The sequence below is a fragment of the Nannobrachium achirus genome (assembly GCF_963921795.1).
Source record: "Nannobrachium achirus genome assembly, chromosome: 16".
In the NCBI taxonomy this organism is placed as follows: domain Eukaryota; kingdom Metazoa; phylum Chordata; class Actinopteri; order Myctophiformes; family Myctophidae; genus Nannobrachium; species Nannobrachium achirus.
Genome location: NC_137823.1, coordinates 49316097 through 49337540, shown reverse-complemented (window position 1 = coordinate 49337540; position 21444 = coordinate 49316097).

Below are 21444 nucleotides of genomic sequence, written 5' to 3'. Positions count from 1 at the left end.
GGCATGTGTTGATGCTTCCCATTGCTTTGGGGTTGTGCACAAGTATGAAAAGGCACAGAGACATCATTCTGAAGACTTCATCATGGTACAACCAGAGAATACATAGAAAAATCACTAACTTATCTGACAAACATAAAGTAAAAATGTTATAGCCGGGGCACCCGTTGACCTAGCGGTCCAGGCGCATACCACTCTGATGCCGGACAGCATGTCACAGGTTCGAGTCCTGATCCCAGCAGCCTTTGCTGCATGTCACTCCACATCCCTCTCCCTCCTTTGCTGTCTCTGTAATCTCTAACGTCTGATTGTTAATTCTGTGACCATGACATGAGGGCTACAAACATACACAGTTAAATGTTAAAGTAAAGCATGGATGTCCCAATTAAATCACCCAAAACATTACTTACATTACATACGTTACTTTCAAAACCGGAATGCTCATTTGGCACGGCATCTCTGTCTGTGATGTTAATGATTGATAAAATAACTAGAACCTATCGAATAGGCAAAAGCACTGGAAATAAGGAGTGCTAGGGGGTCAGGTGGTGTCTGAAGAGATGGGTTTCAAGACCATCATGTGGTTTAAGTTGGGTTTAATACAGATCTTGAAAGTAATACTAGAATTAAGTGAGGAGCTTCCTGAAGGCTTTACAAGTACAGTACAGGAACATTCACGATTTGTAAACCTCTTCCATTCAGTTTTATTTACAATGAAATACTTAAATGGCAGTCTTTGTAATGTGTCACAGTTTAATCAAATGCTACTTAAAAGTACAGTATAAGACCAACACACTCTGCTTGTTGCATGTCAAACAGTTCAAGATCACCTGAGTAATCAATTTAACAATTCACTTGAGAACTAGTTTTCCCTGTATTGGACACTAAAGGTCCCGGGAACTCGTAAAATCGTAGGGTCATGTTTCACTTTAATGTTGATAAAAGCCATTTAATAGCATGACCAAGTTCCAGCATCAATCATGAGATATTGACTGTTGGGTAAGTATATGGGAGTTACTGTGTGTTTCTTTCATTTCATTGTGTGTTTTATTACTGCTTGACACATTAAGAGCTCATACAACGTTGATGCCAGACCCACAAAGTTGGCTAGAGTTGGATTTGTTTCATGTGCTACAGTATCTGATGTACTCTCTCATAGGTCAACCCCATGAATGAGTCAACGAGTTCAATACAGAATAGCTGCACATTGATATTACTTATTATTTTCTGAAAATGTCCTGATAGCTCACAATGGAACTTGACATGCAGGCTCAAAAGCAGAGCCAATTCCGAGCTCCTGCCTGGCCAGTAATGCAGTCTGAACAAGGTTGGATAGGATAGGATACATTAGCTCATGAAGACAGTGTTGAAGGATGAGAACAAGAGACAAATTACCAGGTATGACATTTCACAGGTTCACATTATGATTATAATTACATCCAAAGATGCTTCGCCTTCATTCACTTTTGGTGAATGTAGCCTTGGCCAGGAGGAGTTGATGTCATCAGGTGGTTACCAAGCTTACCAAAGATCATCAGGTGTTTCAAACCTTAACCACAACACCCTCCCAATGGCAGTTCTGCAGTAACACCAGCAGTGAAAATGTTATCATCACGTCACGTGTGAGAGATTTAATTTCAATGCAGTAAAGATGGCAATTTTAATATCTTTGAAAAAGTCTCACAATTATGACATGCACAAAATAATTATGACATGCCCAAAATAGGGATACCAATAGCCTAATTGTATTAATATAAATTGAATTTGAGTAAACAATAAATAAAAGTATTTCGTTATTTATTTCATTTTTACTGTGGCCTCAACTTTGAAAACCTGTCTCTGACCTTCTTTCTTCAAATCCGACTCCCACCATCTTGCCTTGCACATTTACTCTCTCTCTCTCTCTCTCTCTCTCTCTCTCTCTCTCTCTCTCTCTCTCTCTCTCTCTACCTTGGTTTCATGTCTCTCTACACTCTCCTATCTATTAATTAAAGCGATAAAAATGCCACTCTTTTTAAAAGAAAATATGGGAGCTGTGAGAGAACATGTCGCAATATCATTTTGGCAGTCATGAGGAACCTTTCATCCACCATCTGATGGAAGCCAGCTGTTGACATTACAGCAATGCGGCTGGTCAAAGGCCCTCATTGTAACAAGATTATTATAATTACAAATCTGCACCGACACCAATTAGGCCTATCTGCTGAAATATGTTCCATAAAAGTTGTATTCAGCCTAGAAGAGAGCTTGTAGACACAAAACATGAAAATGTTAAACGGTCAGGTTTGGCAAATGAGACATTGATTACTCACCCCATGTAGCCAATAATTTGACCAGCATTGGTTCCCTATGGAGACACAAAGAGTATCCTCAAATTAAATTATTGGTTTAGGAATGCGACAAAAGCTAAAAGAAATCCATGAATTCGAGTCTCCATGGGGTGAGTAATCGATAGAATAAATGTCATTCTGGATTTTGGAGGTGAACTATCCCTTTATTGGGCCAAGGATTGTACAACTACACTATGCTTGGTCAGTTTCTTCATTCAAATGGAATAGTCAGGACACAGTTGGACATGGGGCAATTAAGGCACCAGTGAAAACCTTTGCTAAGGTTACTTACAGAGATGTGAAGGCTGCAGGTTGACACTTTGACCATGGATTTACCTGGAGACCCCGTGGGCATTCTGATGAGAAGTGGCACTGATTTTCAGAACATATGAAGCAGTGGATGGAATAGAATGCTTGTACCCAATTGCCAGGATTATTATGATTTATGGAAGCACGTTATCAATGAAAAAGGATAATGCATCTTAAAATTATATTACACTCAGTCAGATTGCAGCTCATGATAACACCGTCTGCAGCACAGTACTATCACATGCAGTCCTGGTGTGATTTGAACCATTTGAAATCCCAATTAGGTTAAAAAGAAAAAACAAACTTGCATGTTTTTTGCAAATGTTTTAAAATAATTTCAGACATTCTTAGCCAGAGCAAGTAGAGGGAATTGCAATGTAGGCTGGGTCTAATCTCATCCATCCATATGCACACTTAACATACTTTGAATACTGCACCCAACTACATCTATAAATCAGTTGAGCAGATACATATTCTCCTGATCCGATCAGAATGGATGTAACCTGCATACTTAATTAGAATATCAGAAAGTTTGCATTAACTTTGCAATGTTTAACTGAATTTTCCAAATGTAATGTACACATACTGTGTATAGCTGTGATACAGTGCTGGACAAAATGTCTGTAGTTTGGATCAAACTGTGACACAAACTCAACAAAATCAACAGGTTTCAGTCTTCAAATTGAAAATCATATTTGGCCTTTCATTAAGAATATCACTAGGCATTGTTAACATGTAGATCTGCTATTTGTTGGCACCGCTGTAAGACCAGAGCATTAAATTAAGCATTTGCATATTCCAGAGAGAAAGATCACTGAATTACTTTTATATTACTGGCACGGTGCACCCATGTCCATGCCTTTTTAAGAGTCCATATACAACGTCAGCTAAGTAATAATTGAAAATGTAATGAATTAGGCAGTGTTGGTGCTGCGGAATTGCTTTGTCCATTTGCAGCAACTGTATTTGTGAAAGTTCACATACAAACATAATGATCATTACCAGGTCAAGACACTGCAAAATATATGAGGCACTGAAACTTGCACACTAAAGCACAACTTAAAAGGTTCAATTGTCACCTCTCCTGTGCAAGTAGGCCTATTGGTATCCCCTTTCTATTTTTTCTTCTCTGAATACTGTATGCAGTTATAATTTCAGCTTTTATAATGCACAGCTTTACAATAGTGTACAGTAATAAGTGTGACCTTCTGCTTTTGCATTGCCATGAAAAACATACTGTTCAATTATATACTGAATCAGTCTAGTTGTTTCCATTCCTGCTTAAAAGGTAGACACTGCCACCCTGTGTTTATTTGGAATATCAGATTATCTTGTTGCACAGATAATGCTACTATAGCTGGGAAAGTGGTGGCACACCAGCCACTTTTGTAAATCTATTTTTATAATAATAATATACAAAATTAACTTAACACATCTCCAGATATCTCTAAGATATGCAGCCAATAAGGTGGGAAACATAACATAACATGTTTATAACAGCTAATTGACTTATGTCTGAAATATGTCTACGTTACTGGTGTAACAGATTTAATCTAGGTTTATGGAAATTACTCTGAGATTGCTGAAGATTTTGATTGAACCAGTGTAGGAGTCCATCTCCACTATGACCAGCCGGCCAGCAGGGGGCAGCAGAGGTAGCATTCTGATGGAGCTGTAGCCTCAGTGCATCCCCAGACCCCAGCTTCAGCAGACTCTGGGGGCCAACCCTCCTCAGTACTTCATCCAGATCCAGCACCTGGCCTATTGGTGTTAGGAGGAAATAGTGAAACTACATGTGAGATGAAATAAATGTAACACCTGCAGGCCAATGTTACACATTATCCCATGTAGTTCCATTACATTTTCTAAACAACCATTGTCTGGAGCAGCTATGTTTAGGTGTTATTACCAGGCTTAAATTATACTTGGATTGTGTATGCCTAGTAGGCATGGAAGAAAAAGAAGCCCTTCTTTTTTTTCGCCACTAGGGAGAGAAAATATAGGCTGGCATAGTCATTTCCATGGATCTCTAAACTTTATTAGGCTTTAGGGGGCGCTGTAGGACTGTGAAACAATACAACTGTCAGTCTGTCACAAAGCAGTCACTGGGGATAATACAACATTACATCACAATCTACCATACTAAAAAGGGGAAGGAAAAAAATGTGAGGGGGAAAAGTTTTCTCAATCTTGTATTGTGTATTTTGATTTAAGGATAATACTCATTGATTGATTGATTGATTGATTGAGGTATTTATTAGAAGTTTGCATAGGAAAAGGTACAGTTTCATGACGGTACAGTTCACTGATACAAGGTCAACTGAAAGGAAACGCAGGTAAGGAAAGTGTAAGGAAAGCTTATTTCCTTTGAGATCCTCCTCATTAACTCATATACTCATATAGTCATTGAATGACAGACGGATAGAACACAGTACTAGTATGCAGTGAGTAGTAGATATTCAGCAAAAAAGAAACTTTTGGAACTTGACAGGATCTGTATGTATATATATATATGTTTTTATATTTATTATATACGTAGCCTATGTATGCCGTATACAAATAAAAGGGGCTCACCCTATCACCTCCCTCCCCTACCTTGGGGGGGGGGGGGGGGGGGGGGGAGTAATTATACAGTAAATCAAAGAAAAACATTTGTGCACTGTTTGGGGGGGGGAGTAATTATACAGTAAATCAAAGAAAAACATTTGTGCACTGTTTGGGAACCACTATCCTGATGCTGCATTGACACTATAGGGCCAGGTGACAAAGCATCAGGCTACAAGTCATATTCAGTGGAAGCCTGAACTAGACTACACTCTGTCGAGGTGCCAACTGGCTTCTTGTGCACTCGTGGCCATATATGGCCTGCTTGTGCACCAGCAGAGCGCACAAGCACTGCTATCGGTGCTGTTCGGTGCTCTGTTTCTATATGGGTTGGCAAACTTGCGCCTTGTTATTTATATCAGGTCGCACTTGTGTTTTTTCAAGAGTTTTCCCATTGGATGACGTAAGAGTGTTTTTTCCAAGGGGTTTCCCATTGGATGACGTAAGCGTTAGCCTCGCGTAGCCAGGCTTACTCATCTGCGAAGAGAAAAGCCTGGTGACAATATCAGGCAGAGACCGTTCAACTTCCGCCGTGAGAATTTCACCGGAAGTCTGCAGCGCATGACGTAATGTCTGTTAAACGCAGTACTTCCGCCACTTCCGCTAGAACCAACCGGAAGTTATATTGCGGCCAGGGTGCGTAAGCGTGTTTTTCCAAGGGTTTTCTCATTGGAAGACGTAAACACAAGTTACAGACATACTAACAGAAAAGAGTGAACCACAATAAGCGCCCTCCAAAACCTTCCTTTCATGCCTGACTGTTCCGGAGCAAGATGTGACTGACAAGGACAGTGTCCCCGGGTCATCTGAGAGGTCGAATGGTCAGAGACAGGGCGCCAAGGGGGGCAGGGCAGTGTAGTTGCTCAGGACCTCCACTCCCTCCCTAGTCTCCCGGGTCAAGGGTCAAAGTGGACTTTCCACACCGCCACCCTCGAGTGAGCCATCAGGACGGATGAACCCTTCTTTCCCCTGGGGACAGTGCTTCCTGTCAAAACATATCGTCGTTGTCGGGTGGAGACCTTGTATGTCCAAAACCGTGTTGTATTTATCAAAATGATTTAAAACTAGTGAAAATAGGCGATCTATCGGCTTTATTCACTCGTTTTGTACGACAGTCTTGTGTGATGAAGCAGGGCTTTGCGTTACGAAAAACGTGCACATTTGCTACTTGGAGATACGAGGTTTCTGCCCGACACTGATGATATACGGCAGTGGTTTTCATACCTTTTGTGACCAAGGGCAAGGCACACCAAAGGACAAGTCAAAGTCTCAAGACGCACCTGTATTCATATTCTTGCTAAATAGCCTCTATACTCAGTGTTATATCACTCTTATCACACTGTAAACATTTTGCTCTTTATTTACTAATATTAAAGTTTAAACACTTAAACCTACAATAACCTACAACAATTTCTCTCTTTTAATGTATAAAATGTTGTTTTGTCTCATTTTGATCTAACAATCTATCAAGTATTTTAATATAGGCCTAACTAACGCAACTGCAGTGGCTGCATTTGGTCTCCTGTTGATCTTATGGTTGGACCAAAGTGGTGCTGCCTGAAGGTCATAATTCATTTTCTACCTTGAGAGAGCAAGGCATGCTCTATTAACTCAGTGGTTAGAATTCCAGGCTGGAATTCTATTCCAGCTCAAATCCTAGGTAAAGGGCCATTCACACTGAGCACTATGACCATAACTATAAAAGTTTTAAAGATTGTTTAAGTTAAGTGGATGACAGAGTTCATACCAACTATAAAAAAATACAATGGTGAACGATATAGTTATAGTTATAGTTATCTTTATAGTTAAAGTGCTCAGTGGCAATGGATCTTTACACAAGTTACGTTACATTATAGACTATGATGAATAGTTATCATGTTTCCTGCATCCTTTTAGACTCATCTCTTTATCTTTCTCCTGTTTCCTTGCCTGTGAATGTTCAGCCTTCCAACTAAAAATAGTAGCAGACTAGCAGTATTCATGAACAATGTTACTATTAATTAACTCTTAAAGGAATTCTCGCTCTCTCGCTCTCTCTCTCTCTCTCTCTCACACACACACACACACACACACACACACACACACACACACACACACACACACACACACACACACACACACACACACACACACACACACACACACACACACACACACACACACACACTCTGATGGTTTTGATGGCATGATATTGAGCAATTAGCCAATTATGTGTGCAATTATGTGTTTAATACTGTATCTACAAACCTAGAATGTTCTTTGAAGGGTGGGTTCATATTATTTCATATGATTCCACACTGAATCACATTAATACACAAACACACACATCCACATTGATCTGTGCATTATTTTGATTGTTTGATCCTTTATTTATGCCATAACATTTATGGCATAATAACAAAGCCATAGCTTTTCTCCCCTTGACATAAAGTACATAATCATGTATCAAAGGTGAAACGAAACATTGTTTTTCTTTCTTACACATTGTGATTTGCGATAATAATCAAATCAGGTGACACAGTGTCACCACACGAAAGCCGTAACGTCCCAGAGAAGAACATTTAAGCCTCCAGCAAACCAGCTCAAATCTGTTTAACCACGGCTCCAGGGGTAGTACTTCACCTCTGTAACCTCATCAGTGTCACCCACTGACAGGGAAAGTGCGATCAAGTACCTGCAGGTACGAACGTTTCCTGTCAACTTAGCGGCAGGCAGGCAGCTTTGAGGTTTAGGAATTATATCAACTAGCCCTTACCCGTTCAAAGATATGAGCTCCGAAATGATGTGCAGTGTGTGGGTTATGGGATGTGCACTGTGCACACAGTATATGAGGGATGGAAAGTAACTTTAACTGGTGCTTGCATGCTAATATGTAGGAGCATCAATGTAAGAAATACCCGTTCCATTTAGTGTGTGTGTGTGTGTGTGTGTGTGTGTGTTTGTGTGTGATTGTGCATGGCCTGAACAGCGCCCCTCCCTTAACATGTGTGGTCACAAAAGGTACTGTAGGCTAATATAGATACACCATAAAAATGCTAATCTACAGCATACGATTTGTGAAAGTGACAAACGGGCTTCACAGTTATGTCAGGTGTGTTCATATGCTAATGGTGATGCGATTTCAGATCAATTGCTCCAGCCACTGAGGAGAAACGCTGTTTCAGACAGACAGACAGACACTCACTCAGACAGACAGACAGACACTCACTCAGACATTCGCAAAATTATAGTATAGATAGAGGCTAGCACTGGAGGTTCAACCAAACCAAAGACATACCATCCTGGAAGAGGACAGCTGGCAATATACAATAAAATGTGTCCTCTTAGTTGATTAAAAATAATATAAGGACTCTTTCCTATTTTTCTGATCCTAGGATTGGGACTTTGAGTAGAATAACATGGATTTCCATGGGCCTATTGAAGATTCATCTTAATTACAGTAGTTCTGATCCAGAATGTAGTAGTGCACCATTAACTAAAAAATCACACTCGTGTGAACTGAGCGGTGGTGTGTGTGTGTGTGTGTGTGTGTGTGTGTGTGTGTGTGTGTGTGTGTGTGTGTGTGTGTGTGTGTGTGTGTGTGTGTGTGTGTGTGTGTGTGTGTGTGTGTGTGTGCAACAGCGCCCCTCCCTTAACATGTGTGGTCAGAAAAGGTTACTGCAGGCTACAGACCCGGAGACAGACAGACATACAGACAGACAGACAGACAGACAGACAGACAGACAGACAGACCCACACACACGGCCACGTATAGGAGCGTTGTGACCACCGCTCAAAAAGGTTCTATACCTGAGACATGACAAATTACTGTATGGCATTTTGCCACTGACCTTGATTGTGATGTTGACCTTTTTGACCCAAACATTAATCATCTCCTCAGGGCAGCCTACTGATCATGTAGGCTACGTCAAATTTCATGACAATCAACAAGTCTATTCTCATGTTAATTAGCTAAAAGTCAGACAAATTGACAGAAAACCCACGCACTGAAAATGATTACCGTGTAGGTGTGTAGGGTAATTAAGCAGTAATTTCAGTGATAAACACTCATCATCATCATCATCCACTTTTACAGGCTTCAGACGCACCTCCTCAGGAGACTTGGCTTAGACCTGATACCATTTGATTTGGCGTTAGGAACCCGTTGCAACCGCATGTCCTTACTGACGTTGACCCCAGGCAGAGTTTGAATACACACGACCATCCGCAAGAAAGGCATTTTCTCTAACCCAGGGGTCTTCAACAGGGGGTCCGAGACCTCTAGGGGGTCCTCAGAGTCACTACAGGGGGTCCCCAAATATTTGTGTGGTAGAAACGTATTTTTTCCCTCCTTTTATATATTAACCACTTGAACCCTAGTGTCCTTATTCTGAGAACTTTAGCCAAAAATAGCAGATCTACAAGCTCACAACGCCTCGCGCTGTGAGGCGTTGTGAGCTTGTAAATCAGCTATTTTCAGCAAGAGGTTTGGTGTAGAGGGGGAAAAGAGCAGATTAAGTACAGAGTGAAAGGTCAAGTTTATTACGTATTGACAGTTCAAGTGGTTAAATATCTTAAAACACAAATTGACATGGATCCAACATACACAGATGATTGTGCTGTCAAACAATGAAACTACCGTATTTTCCGGACTATAAGGCGCACTTAAAAGCCTTTAATTTTCTCAAAAAACTACAGTGCGCCTTATAGTCCAGTGCGCCTTATATATGGATCATTCATTGACATTGACATTCCCTTTAGCACAGCTCCATCTGTTGGATGCATAACGCAACGGTAGCGTCTATTATGTGCGCCTTATAGTCAGGTGCGCCTTATATATGAAAACAGTTTGAAAATAGACCATTCATTGACAGTGCGCCTTATAGTCAGGTGCGCCTTATAGTCCAGAAAATACTGTATATGGAATCTATGAAAAGGTTGTGGGGGTCCCTGCTTTATCTCTCTCAACTAAGGGGTCCCTGGCCTGAAAACGTTGAAGACCCATGCTCTAACCGCTACACTAGGGCAGCCCTATAACTCACAACAATAATGATCCAAAATGATTTCAAGTGGCAAACACACACGCAAACACCAGCACACAGCACACACAGAGCATTTTACGCTTTACGGTAGACTATATGAACTTGAGCAGACTCGAATAGAGCTTGATGAATGTGACCGCATGTCACATTTGTGGATATTCTTTGAATTCTTTTAGTGCATGTCCTCTTTCATTAGGTAGTCAAACTAGTCATGTAATACCTGCAGCAAAACAAACAGTGAGCCAATTTGTTATTTAATTTCTAAAATAAAGTCCTCCTGGCAATTCATATTTTAAGCTGGTTTGGTTTAATGTTCATAATTGTTTGGATTCAGTCCAGACATTTGCCTAGACCTGCTGGATGCTTTCGTCGTAATGTGTTGAATGTTGGACGTGTGCCCTGGCAAAGAGAGACCATAGCTCAGCCAAGACAATAACCTGAAGTCCTTTCTTCTACACTGGTTAATACACAAATAATAAGTGTTTCATCCACACCAGCTAAAAGGGACCCCAGGTACTGTAGCACCACATTAACCACTTAAACCCGGCCTCTACACTTAGTGAAACGGATGGGCCTGAGTTGGCCCTGTTCTACTGAAATGGCAGATAGACAAGCTCCCAATGTGTTACAAGCGCTATGATCCATGGGTCGGCGGTTCAAATCCCGGCTCCTCCTGTCTACATGTCGAAGTGTCCTTGGGCAAGACACTGAACCCCGAGTTGCCCCCGGTGAGCAGGTTGGTGCCTTTCATGGTTTCCACTGCCACCGGTGTATGAATGTGTGTGTGAATCGGTGAATGTAAAGCGCTTTGGCTAAAAGCGCTATATACATGCACCATTTATCATTTACCATTTTAGCTTGTAGATTGGCTATATCTGCCAAATGTGCCCCCAAAATATAGGGGCACATTCGTGCTGAACGCGATGTGACGTATTCTGATTCTGAACTTGTAGATCAGTATCAGGCTTAATTGGTAAAGATCAGCCATTTTTTGAAAAAGCTTTTTTCCTCTGATCCCACAACCGCGGCTGTAATTGTCCTGAGAGACTGCCAAAGCCACTCGTCTTTTGTAATAGCCCTCCATTGTCCCTTACTTCCTCTGGGCTCCCCCCTGTGCCTTGGTGGCCACGTTTCTGCATCGAAACGCCACCCAATCTTAAAGCTTATCATAACTATCTAGCGGTGCTGGTGGGGTCTAGCTGTGACAGCTTCACTCATACACTCGGAGAAAGATAAAGGCAGCGCTGTTTAAATAAAGTGCTGGTCATTCTACAGTAGAATGCCCAGAGGAAGGGCCCGTATTGTAGCCCACGCACAATGGAATCATTCTTCAGACATTGCACTCACAATATGGTATTGCTCATAAGATGTGTGCGTAGCATGAGAAACACCACAGGGAAAGCCCCAGTGCTTTCCCCATGTCTCGTCATGTACAGTATGCATGTACAGTACATGCATACTGTAGGCCAGTGCTTCTCAAACCTTTTCATGTCAAGGACCCCCAAATTGACACTTTATTACAGTTATTAGCCGGCGGACCCCCCATTTGAAAAGACATGCAAGATTTTTTACGGCTCTAGCAGTGATTAATCCCCAACCATTTTAATTTCAAGGACCCCCAGTTTGACATGCATTATGCTACGGACCAACATTTATGGCATTTCAATCTCTGAGAGCCCATATTGAAAAATCAGTGTTAATTTAACTCTGAGAGTGTACAAAATGCTGTATGCCACATAATGAAGCATACATAAATGCCATTTGAGACTAAATAGATCAACAATGTACAACTTTTTAGATGACAATCATATTTTTCTAAATAAAAGCCATCCCAGTAATTACATACAAGTCCTCCTGTCCGCACATATGGACAGGCATAAAGCCAAAATGATTACACACTGCTCCCGGCTGCAGGAATGGGATGTATTATGAATTACTCATTGAATGCCAGGAGGCGCATAAATAACTCTGCACCCATACACAGTACAGAACAGATCATTCTGTCATCAAGGCGTTGTTTGACTCAATTGTTTGTGCCCATGATGACTCTTGAGGATTAGCCATTTGAAAACACACGGGTGTGGGGTAACATGATCCTTAACAGCTACTGTATAGGAGAATGGAAACCAAAACCATGTCCAAGTTGCAATTTTTACGGCAAGGTTATGTAGGGAGCTAGCTGTCTAAGGTCTGTGTGTGTGCGTGTGTGCGTGTGTGCGTGCGTTCGTGTAGCCCAAAGCAACACACACATTTTCTTTTTGTCTAATATTTACGGGAAAGTTTAACTTCTATAGATCAAAGATACGTCATAGATCACTGACGTCACAGGCTGGCCACATCAAGTCCGGATCCACGTGAAGCCACGTCATTCCAATTTGAGCAATCTTTTTACTTGAAAACACAAACTGACACTGAACCTTGTAAAACAGCACCAAGAAATATTTAAAAATATATATTTTCCCGGGCCGCTGGCACGGTGGTCCGGGCACCCTATAGGCTGCAATGCCAGCCTGACAGCGTGTCACAGGTTAGAATCCGGTTCCCGACGACCTTGCTGCATGTCAGCCTCCATCTCTTTCCCATCCTCCATTTCATTGGCCAGGGTGTGAGGGGAGAGTTCTGATAATAACATTAAAACTCATTCTGTGCCAATGACGGTTTTTGACGGTTTTTGTGTTTTTTTGTATAGAAAAAAAAGGGTTAGGGTTAGGGTTAGGGTCTTTTTTTTTAAAGATGTCAAAATGACCTGAGATCAGAGAGATGCTTTTCTCTGTTTGTGTGTTCGCTCCCTCGTTTAGCTGATTGAGAAAATGTGTGTTCATGTGTGTCCATTCTAGTGGATGGACACTTTTTTTCATTCAAACAGCTCTATCTCTGGAACCATTTGTCTGATTGACAAAATTATTTTTGCCACTGAATCACAACAACTGTGTCTGTTTCTGTGGGGGCGGGAAATTATAAAAAGAAAAATCATTTTTTTTTCATTGCATAGTAAAGAAAAACATACAAAATCCTGGCACAGCTACCTTGGAGCCATTTTGGCATTTGGCACAGAATGAGTTCAGCTCACTGTCTTTGTTCCCATGTGACCAGGAGAGAGCGCCAGTCAATCAACTGTATGTAAATTCAAAGGACACACAGACATCCCTCAATGTTGGTGGGTTCCATAATATGTGTTTCCTGCTTGTTTGCCTAAACTGTGTAAACCCAAGCAGGGCACTGCCTCGAAGGGAAAAAGATGGCAGATCTACATAGACTAGCTCCAGAGGCTACCTGAGCAACAGTGGCTCAGGTGGTTCGATTTCGCTTGGAAATCGAATGGTTCCTGGGTTAATCTCTGGCTCTGGGCTCTCCCTATATTAAAATTGTCTAGAGGGTGGTCGGGCGGGCGGGCAGGGGACAGTGGACATCACAAACATAACATGCAGACTTGCAAGGCACACCACACCGTTGGTCCGATCCGCAACAAACTTGGCACAAACCCTGTTCAGGGGTCTGCCATCAGAATAGCCACACCAGGGGCCACGAGTGGCCCCCATGGACCACATTAGGGTCCCCTGGGTGCCACAAGTGCACCATTGTTCCAATATGCACCAAACTTCACCAAAGCACTGTTCAGGTATCTGCCATGACAATAATTACATCAGGGGTGGCCCCCAGTATTAGGGGCCCCCAGGGGCCACAGACACTGTGTTGCTCCAATCTGTACCAAACACTGTACAGGTCGAACTTACTTTCGACCTGGTGTGATGATTTGCAAAATTGTTCAAAACTTTTCCAAACCATCATTGGATCATCATTGTCAGATTGAAGGCCGGAATGCATTGGTATTTTCTTTTTTTTACTTTGCCAAGCTAAAAGCCAAGACAAACATAAAAGCTTTTTAAAACTCAACGGAGCCGAGTTCCTTGGAATCTTTCTTAAGTTCACCTGTTTTCTCATACTTGGATGTCAGCCTACTACTACAAGGGTAGGAACTTAAATGTGTTGACCTAGTTGAACCCTCTTCAATGAGCACCTTCAGTTTCAGTTTTTGATCATTACGGACCCATGCAGCGCTTCCTCTTATCTCTATTCAAAATTGTGGTTCCTTCCATCCTACCGGGGGAAACTCCCCCTGTCAGGTGATAAGAAGCGGCTTGCTCACTCCTCATATACTGAAGGAAGCATGAGCTCAGTTCAGGGCTCTCCCCAGGTTGGCAGAGGGAGAGCAGCGCCCAGGATTACAGCTTAGGCAATTGGCACTGGGTGAAAAATGGGTTACAAAATCATGGGATAAAAATGTGAAGAAAAAAAATATTTCATTGTGGGCTCACTCCAGTGAGTACACACTAGTTGTCCCCACTTTATATTTCTTCTTCTTTATTTATTCTGTTCAGCAGTCATTATTGCTTGCACCTTTCTTTTTATATAGATTATATATATAGATTTTTTTGAGAAAAAAAAAAGAAAAAAAAAAACACAGCGAGGAATCCACTGGGAAATGAATTCTGTCTTACCATTTATATTAGTGCTTGGGCTAGAGCTGAATCGAAAGTCCATTTAGATTTTCTGTACAAATATACTTTGTGCGTGTTTTCAGCGAGCCAACAGTTTAATTTATTTTAGCTTTCTTTACTTTTTTTTGAGCAGTGCTCCTGGAACAGGAGCTAAGCTCCAACATCTGGCTATGTCCGGGTCAAAACTGGTGGGAAAAACGTGTAAAAGAATGTCTGGGCCTTAAAGTTAATTGAAGCATGGCCTGCATCTGGCCTAGAAAGATGCAATTCTGGGAAATTGCGATTGTGGTTGCCATTTTTGCATTTTCCCATTCAAGTCAAATGGACTACTGCGGAAGAGGAAGCGCCATAAAAGCGACGTGGGAATACGCCGCCATACGTCATACATAACTTTTAGCCAATGAGGAAGCAGCAAAAACTGCTTTTAGCCAACGAGGAGGCTGCATAGAGGTGATGTCACGAGAATGCTGCTTCCTCATTGGCTAAGAATCCCTCCATAAACTCTGACCAATAACAACAGTGTATTGCCCTAATAGGCAACCACACTAACAATTAGCATACAGAGCTGTAGTAAACCCCTGGTCCTCCCTCTTTTGTGCCATGTATCGTGATGCCTCAATTAGCTATTGTTTTACCCGTCTGGTCCAGCCAGGTGTCAGTGAGAATAATACAATCTGGTTTATTTTCTGATATAAAGCCATTGATCATAGGGGTCTTGTTTGTTTTTGTTCGCTGCCGGCCTCAGGCCACGCCCACAGCTGCGAAGCAGCTCAGAAGCTAAGGGTTATCACGTTACGTTGACATGAGACACCGACCGTCTCAATTGGGGCCTTTCAGGCAGGTAATTAGTGTTGGTGGCATGTGTTCCCATAGCGATGCAAATTACAGGGACGCACACTCACCCTCATTTCTACACACAAACACACACGTCCCCACACACACAATCACACAGAGACGCAGGGTCGCAGGCACACACACACACACACACACACACACACACACACACACACACACACACACACACACACACACACACACACACACACACACACACACACACACACACACACAGAGAGAGAGAGGCACACAAATAAAGACAATGTGACCCAAGGAGTTACCCACATTCCCTGACCATTACAGGGAAAAGACAATGGGTCTGGCTTGTTAAAATAGGCCCTCTCTCAGCAGGGGGACAGAGCAGCATGGGCAGCTGTCCCATAGTAAATTGAGAGTGGGAGATCAAGGCTCAATGGACCCGTCAGCCTCAGGAGCCTGTAATTCAGAGGTTGTGAAACTTATTCAGGGGGCTCATTATCAGAGTCATATAGAGGAACAATTCTTTGAGGAATTTCCTCTTTTTAATTTGCCCGGCTGGTCAGTGAGTGACATCTGCCGGGAGGGAATTTTCATGTGAAATGGTATTACAGAATCCGCTGATTTACATGCGCGTACGTAGTAAGGTGCATTTGTTAATGTCAGCGTGTTTTCTGTGTGACAAAGCGTTAAATAGACAAAATAATAAAGTCCATTTTGCTATGGCAATTCCTTACTGAATAGATTTTTATAATGTTTTATTTAAAGCTGTACTGTGGAAGCTGCTCAACTAGTGGTCAGTAGCGGTATTGCTTTTTTCGGCCGGAGTCGCACCGGAACCACCGTCGCGAGCACCTCCGCCTCGCCGATACGATTCCGTAGAGCCGTCTCCCATCATTTTTAGACCAGAATTGAGGGAGTAGCAAGCAAGATTCCTTCACCAATGTAAACACAGTTGCTGAGGGAAGCTACTTCCTTTAGAGACAGCAAGACTCGCTGTGATTGGCCGGTGGTGTATGATCGGCGCTGTGATTGGCCGGTAGTGTATCATGTGGGAGATGACATCATTTTGCCGGGAAATTCTCCCCCCCCTCACAACTCATAGAAAACATATAAAGAGAAGGCTTCAGAAGCTGAAAATAACAGAGTGGGGGTTCTAAAACTTTAGCGATTTAACAGTTAGGACAATTTTAAGATTTGTTTTATAAAAAAAGTTACATGGTATAACTTTAATGATGTATTGCAATTAACTTATGTTCTAAAGGTTGTAGTTATTGTTATGTAGTTTTTTCGTTTTTTTTTTTTTTATTTCTTTATGGAAAACTAAATGAGCCAGCACGGTCACAAATGGTCTCTCCGCCTCTCATAAACCTCGGCCAATCAATGCCATATTTAATATTGACCTGCTTGCTCCCACGGGGGACATTCACCTTCAGCTCAACCCAGCTGATGGTAAAGCAGTTAGGGGTTCAGTGTCTTGCTCAAGGACACTTACGACCAGTCAAATTTGACACACTGCTGACCTGGAATTGAACCTGGGGTCTCTCTAACCATTCAGCTATGCTGCCCCCTGTGTGCACACTGGCAGTAGGCCAAAGAAGTACCTCCATGTAGCTTTATTTTCCATAAGTTTTGCTTTATAACCTTTTTTTTATATCTAACATTTTTAACTATATAATCAAAGTCAAAGGGACTCAAATTGGGAGTCATCATTTGGAGTCATACATCATAATTATATGTCATAAACCCAATCTTTTTTTGTAAATGATCGCAATCCAACTTTGACAATCGTCACCTTGTAATGCTTTGCATGAGCATCTGGGTACCTTGTCCATCAATGGATGGACTCCTCTCTGCCACGGTAGACCTTTAGTCCTATTTGCGTCTGTGCAAGACAAACAAGCACCAGGAACCTAGTGAACCAAAAAGCGTTGTGGGTGGGGTGCCCATTCTCTCGCAGAATAATGATGACAAAACAGGAATTCTGACCTTGTTCGAAGGAACACATCCTGGGGCACGCTATAGCTACAAGAGAACAGAACAATAATAGGCTCGCCTAAAAATATGAGGGGCCAACAGCGGAGGTTTTCCATTACAAAGGCCTTGGGACTTGGGTCTTGCAGAGGACGAGGTCTGGGGGGGGGGGGGGGGGGGGGGGGGCTGGGGGTGGAGGGTGTCTATTCACGAGACATGAGTTCCACACAGATCGGGTTCCCTTAATTTAGGCCCATACCTGGAAACAGGGGAGAGAGCTGCTTTTGAAGTGCACTATACGGCAGCCATTTTTATCCTCGTCCAGCCGTTTGCCACACACCTGCTCGCATTGTGTCACGTCCAGTGTGCGCGGCTCTGTTCATCTTACTCCACCCGATCTCTCAGCAGTTGACCTTTCCTTTTGAACCCCTGGTTCCACTCGTCATCTGAACAGAGAGTGGCCAGGGTATACTCATTCACAGCTCTATGCTGCTGGCCCGATCTGCTCAGCTGACAAGGAGTCTCAGACAAAAGGTTGGGGCTTGTGATGTGACACCATGAATGAGGAAGCGGTCCCAACTGTTGGCACTCGATGATTGTTTCACAGATATGATTGCACCAGTTTATTTCATCTTAAATCACTATCTCTTAAACGTATAGTCGATTTGGCCAGTCAAAGTGCTGTCCTTTGTAAATGAAGACTTTAATCCCAGCTGTGAAAGTATTACAATTGGCTAAGTTTGTTCTACCAAAGTGTCTGAGTCATTTCAGAGGCTCATCTCAATTTCAAATGAGTCCTTTAGATATTGTGGAGGCTATCACACTGATATAGAAGCCCCTTTCCTCCATAAGGGATATAAGAGAATCTAACATATCAGTGTTTTTATAGCCTACAAAATATTTCAAAAATGATTCACAGTCGCAAGCAAGCCATGAGTGCAACGCAAACAGAGTAAATGACATCTCTATGCCAACTTTCACCTGCAACACGGGGAGAGCCATTCAAAAGCTCCACTGGCACCTGAAGCAGCTCAAGAGTATCCATGACTCATTGTGTGCGCCATGCATTGTCTGTGCACTCCTCACACACGCCTCATCCAGCACAACATGCAGACTTCTGTGGCACGTTATCGAGTGTCCTGGCGACAAGCGGTACTATTTTCAAATCCCTACTTGTGTGGGAGGATTTGGGAGCGTTCCCAAGATGAGTTGGGGTGGCGACTGGGCATCCCAAATGGTGGACGGATCGATATGGGCCGTCGCGCCCCACACCCTGAGTTCGCTAACAGAGGAGCAGCAGGCACCTTGGTTAAGTGCATTCCCTGGGGCCCTCGTGCTCTCATCCAGGGCCCCGACCCAAATCCCTGCTTGACCCCTGCTGATAAACTATGCTATGGATAGACCACTTCAAGTTTCTTTTCTATTTTTTGTTTTTTTGCTCAAAATGAGGGTTATTCTATACAGTTTAAATGATATTGACTGCATTTGAAAATGGTCCCGTGTGAGCTCCTGATGTTAGAATCATATCAGCTGTATATGCACAAATAACTAGCTAAATAATAGTATGTAATGTATTATTTATTGACAGCACTACTGAGCTGCAATATCAACTGATGTGTTTTTGAAGGAGTGACTGAGAGATATAATGGGCGGATGAGACTGTCATAGAAAATGATGATGAATGAACACTAACTAGAGGCTTATATGAGGCAGAAACAGAGCAGCATAAAGAGAGGGAGAGAGACAGCAGGAATGACAAAGGTGGGGGGACAGACAGGAAGAGGATCCAAGGCTTTATGACCTATAGGGAAGCTCCAGTTTTGGCATTCGGCTAAGCCCAAGGAAGTCTGGCTTGCATCAGCCGCCTGTGGATGTTAATTTGGCATGACTGAGAGGGCCCCGCACCAACGTGTTCTTGGAAGGATGGGATTAACACGTCGTGAGCGCCTCAGGACCAAAACTCAGGCGCAGATAAGGTTTTGGGCCCTTTTTAAGGAGACCCAACTCGGGTCCTTGGAAGTATAAAGGATTACAGGCCCTCTTCTCTACTATTTCTAACTTTTGTGTTATTTCATTTTTTAGTAAATAAAAACAATTAAAACCCATCAGTGGTTAAACTGTTGAACCCTCCTCCTCCTGTCTCATGTTCCCTTGGCTGATCTGGGTTCAAATATGATTCCTGCCAGTGCCTGCCTGTCATTCTCTGCCATCGGTTTCATTGCTTTCTTCTTGGATTTCTGTATCTCTAAAATGAACTGAAAATTCAAAAGAGGATTGAACTGCTCTCTGGGGGGAAAAGAGGGAGAAAAATTTACATTCAAATGGCCTCAAGGTATTAAGAACATGTTTGTGCAAAATATTTAAGATCATTATTAGTATGTTCATATTATGTTCACCAACCATATAGGGAAATCACGAACACTCACACACATCTGCTGTCTGCCATGTTTCTGCCTGCTTGTCTACTGCCAGCCCCCAGAAACGGAATACTTTTGATCATAAGCCTCAGTAATCTGGAGAAATTTGGGCAAAAAATAATATAAAAATGCGAGAGCATGAAATATTAATTTGGTTTATGTCAAACCATCATGGATCAGTTCCTGCCTTTTTAGAGCATCTAAATTAATCATGTGCAATTTGTGCATGGATTTCCTGAGTGCTCGATCTCTCCCACAGAGCCAAAGTAGACTTATTATTTGGCACATCATAGGTGGGAAGAACTGTTACACTAGAAGCAAATGATCTTGGGGGATATTGGTCTGGTCTTTGAAAAAGAGCATCTCTAAAAGAGAATACCAGCACTCACGGAACAGTCATTTAAGGCACTTTTATTAAAGTGTGTAAGTTGGCATGGCACTCCACAGAGCAAACAAACAGCGAACGTTTCGGCGTCAAGCCTTCATCAGCGTTGTCAACGCTGATGAAGGCTTGACGCCGAAACGTTCGCCGAAATGTTACTTTCCCGACCGTGCACCCGGTAAAAATGCTCAGAAGTGCTTGCTGCCTTGATGTAAAGATGATATTGGTCTGGTCCCCATGAGAATAGGGGTAGAGGGATTTTAAAATGTGGGGTAACAATTAATCCTTGGGCCAGAGCCCAGAATTTTATGAAAAATAATACATTCTGGTGGCAAATTCTAATGATATAATAATATTCAGATATAATTAATCATCATCATCCCTTATATGTGCATCTATGTGGTCTACTAGATCATCAGGGGCATTCTGGCAGTCCTTTAACCAACACATTTGGGTGCACTTCAGTCCTTTTACAATGCAAGCACAGTTTGGAGCACTGCATGACTTGCATCAGTCTCAACTGAGCAGATTTAGCATGGTTCCGGAGCAAGTAATCCTGTCATCCATTTGATTATGAGGTTGGTATCATTGTCAACAGTCCACTTATGTCCAGCAAAGGCACTAACAGAGTACAGCTTGAAAAGGTGTGAATGCCAATGAGGGAGGTGCATAAGTTCAGTCGTCCAGTTGTGTCCAAGGTGTCCACTGAATCCTTTTTTTTTTTTTTTTACTTTTGTTTATTGGGTTTTTTAACAAGCATTCATTGTATGAATCAAGAAGAAGTTATAAAAAGGTGTCCACTGAATCCTGTACCTTCTCTATGCTGTGGAGGTCTTGATTATCCAGTGGCTAATGATAACTTAACTTTCTGCAGGATAATATGCATTTACGGGGGAGCGATTCTATGCCATAATTACCTATGATCAAAACTGTTTAGTAATAGTAAAAATAATATTTTGATGTCCGCACAAAGATAGCAAGAAGGCGAGTTTTTAGGGTTGGTATGAAAGATAAGCTGAACTGAGATGAAAAGCTGTGGCAAAGGCAGTGAAGGTTTACCAAGTTAAAAGTGGTGTGTCAGTGCAAGTGAATACACCG